The sequence below is a fragment of the Echinops telfairi genome, unplaced genomic scaffold (assembly GCF_000313985.2).
Source record: "Echinops telfairi isolate 266 unplaced genomic scaffold, ASM31398v2 ScPeMD7_1;HRSCAF=3_0, whole genome shotgun sequence".
In the NCBI taxonomy this organism is placed as follows: Eukaryota; Metazoa; Chordata; class Mammalia; order Afrosoricida; family Tenrecidae; genus Echinops; species Echinops telfairi.
Window position 1 is genome coordinate 88,901,032 of NW_022103896.1, and position 3,774 is coordinate 88,904,805.

Genomic DNA, 3,774 nt, shown 5'->3' on the forward strand with positions numbered 1-3,774 from the left:
ATTTGGAGAGAAATGGAATTTTAAAATTCCTGAACATCTACTTAATGTCACTTAGCAACTGTTGGAGTCTACTATCAAAAAATATTGAATTCATATGTTGTTCTCTTTGATTCATTTTTATATAAAATTTAATTTTATATCTACTTTGTTTCTTTCCTTGCTTTATTGCATTCAGCTAAAATTCTAGCTGAATGTACGCTGAATAGTGTTGAGAATGGGCATCCTTTCCTTATGAGGCATGAACCATTCAATATATCACCATTAAATATATAAATGCAGGATTTGTGTAGATTCCCTTTATTAAATTCAGGAATTTTCTTTCTACTCCCAGTTTGTTCTAAGTTTTTATCATGAATAAATCTTTAATTATTTCCAAACACTATTTTTTCCAGGATTGATTGAAATAATTATATACTGTTTTTCCTGTAGTCTGTTAATATGTTAATATATTAACTTGTAATGACTAAATTTTTTAGTGTTAATTCAATGTTTACATTCCTCAGAAAAACCCTATTGGTTTTTTTGTTTTTGTTTTTGTGTCCATCACTTTTGCACATTTGTTTCCCTCATCATTCTCAAAATATTTGCTTTCTACTTGAGCCCTTGGTATCAGCTCCTCATTTTTTCCTCTCCCTCTGCACTCCCTCCTCCCACATGAACCCTTGATAATTTATAAATTATTATTATTTTGTCATATCTTACACCGTCCAACGTTTCCTCACAATCCATCCATCTATCCATTGTGTCAAGCACATTTGTACATTTGTTGCCATCATCATTCTCAGAACACTTGCTTTCTACTTGAGCCCTTAAAAAAGCAGTTGCGCATCCCTGGGTGGGCATGTTTTAAACCATTCTCTTTTGGGTCGGCATAGCAACCCTGTATGGGATTTCTGAAGCTGTGAATCTTTATGGAAGCAGATAGCCTCATCGTTCTTCCATGACAAATCATAGAAAGCTTTCTTAAACAAAATATACAAATATGATGCTATTGCACCTCAATATATTCTCCATTGAGTTCCATACATTTCTGAAGGCAGCATCTCCACCCTCTCCTCATTCCCTAAGGAATTCTGCACTTTGATTTGTATCATATTGAAATAGCAATTTTGGTGTCCTCAAGAGAGTCAAAGAATTTCCTTTAATGTTCTTTGAGTTTGGGGAACAAAAATTAATCTAAAGGGCAAGATCAGTTCTACAGGGCGGTTTCCTAATGACATTCTCTTCCTGTAGTCTTTGCTAACTTTGAAGAACTAGCCGCTACATTGGCATGCAAAATAAAATCCTCAGCTCAAATATTTCTGCCCTCCTCTTACCCGCGCAGCTTGTAAGTTCCTTAAACTTCTTCCTAGTAAGCCACTGTGGTTGTCCTCTGTCCTTGATAAAATATTTCAGATCTTAAAATACAATTTCCATAACTTTCTCAACTGACCTTTCAACCTTGAATTTAACCAGCCCGCAGATCCTTCAGATACACTGTTGTGAATGAACTTTTTTTCTTGTTTTGCTTTGCTTGTAGGCCTCTTAATGAGACTGAGATGCATTGGTTTGAGACAACTTGTCCACTGCCATTCATTCATCTCAGAGAAATGTTTAAACACAATTTTGTTTGGAATAAACGAGCTGGAACCTTAACAAGACATTTAGTGATATGTTTGTGTGTGTAGCCATAATCCATATATCTACTCTATTTGTATTCCTTTACTTATTTACTCTCACATTTGTACACAATTCTATGGCTATCCTCTTTCTCCGTGTATGTCTGTAATTCAGAAAGCAGTTCAGAAGAACTTTCACTTATGCTACCCATATCAGATACAATTTCACTTTCATGGATAACATTTTTTAAAATAAATCATTTTATAGGGGCTCTAATGACTTCTTTATGCCAAATTGACAAGAAAATATTTTCTCTTGGCACATCAATGATTTCAAACATATGAAATTTTATATGTGTAAAATTACTTTCTTGCAGTTGTTTTTAATTTAATATACTTTCCAGAGTAATGATACATTCGTTGCTATTTTTTCTAATTAGAAACTTGGTTATCTACTATGCATTGCATATTATCTAATATGCATCTGACCTCTGGTTCTTAATACATGAGTGAACAGCCTAAGACTCTATAGATTTGATATGTTGCAACCAAATATATGTTTCTTATGTTGAAAGAAATGTATGTAATGAAACCCTACGAAGTAACTAGGAGCTCTGGTAGAGTAGTTGCTATGAGTTGGGCTGTGATCCAAAAGGTCAGCAGTTGGAAACCCCCTGCTTCTCCACAGGAGGAAGACTTGGTATTCTACTCCCATAAGCAAATACAGTCTTGGAAACTTACAGGAGCAGTTCTACCCTGTCCTGTAAGGTCCCTGTGAGTCAGCATCAATTCAATGGCAGTGAGTGAGTGAAGCTGTAACCACACCTCTCTGAGATCTACATTTACTACTATTGTTTTTTCAGCTGATAGCCAATGATGAATTGGACATTGAAACCATTGGACATTAAAATCATTTCTAGGTAAGCCCAGTAAAGTGGTGTTTTCAAAAAGCATTTTCTTTAAAAAAAGTTTTCATTATGATTTTTGAGAAAATTTACGTAGAACATTTACACTTAACAATTTTTGTACCTTTTATAAGTGAGACTCATGGTATAGTGATTAAAGTGTTCAGTTGCTAATTGAAAGTAGTTCAAACTTCTCAGTGGTGCCGGGCAAAGATGTGGCAGTCTCCATTTTGGTGTAAATCCACGACAGGGTAAATTCTAGGCTCTAGGCCTGTGATTATGGTCTCATTTTGGAGCGAGTTATCTGTCATGTTAATGAGTCAGAATTAGAATGGTATGTACCTTGAATCACTGCCTCCGTGACTCGAGTTACCACCCTTCACATCCATGTACCATGTTGTTCCAGTTGGGGAATGTCTTTGAGAGGATGGTTTGTGTCTGGCATATGTGAATGCTCTGGGTCGTGCTGCTAGGCCGTCAGCATCTGAGCTCTGGCTCTGAACACACGAGTGAACAGCCCATCATCTGACCTGATTCACTAGCTTTTGCAGTCCCGTGAGCCAGCGGGATTATGTGAATTATAATCCTGATTATGCTCTCAAATAACTAAATAACTTGAGATAACCTATTTCTTGTTGATGTTATTATCTCCCCATTTGTGACATGGTGACAATATAATAATAACCAAGTATCTTTCAAACACCCATATCAGTGAAGGTTCCAGAACTTCCCACTCAAATCTAAAATTACTTCTTCTTAAATTATAGATTTATTAATATAGAGGCATTTTATAACACCGGACTAAATATTACAAAGCTTAAAACAGAGATGATAAAAACAATTCTTAACAAAATTTAAACAAATTTAATCCAACAACAGACAATACATATGGGGATAATGCACCAATATCTAGTAGGGTTTTTCCCGCTGAAGACAAAGCAGGTGAATAAGCAAATGTGGTGAAGAAAGCTGGTGGTGCCCGGTTATCAAAATATATAGCATCTGGAGTCTTAAAAGCTTGATGGTAAACAAGCGGCCATCTAGCTCAGAAGCAACAAAGCCCACATGGAAGAACACATCAGCCTGTGTGATCATGAGGTGCAGAAGGGATCAGTTATCTGGCGTCAAAGAACGCTCACCTCCATGATACGATCCCTGAAGACAAATGGGTGCATAAGCAAACGTGGCGAATAAAACTGATATCAAAAAGTATAGCGTCAAAAAAAAAAGAAAAAAGTATAGCGTCTGGGGTCTTAAAGGCTTGAAGGTAA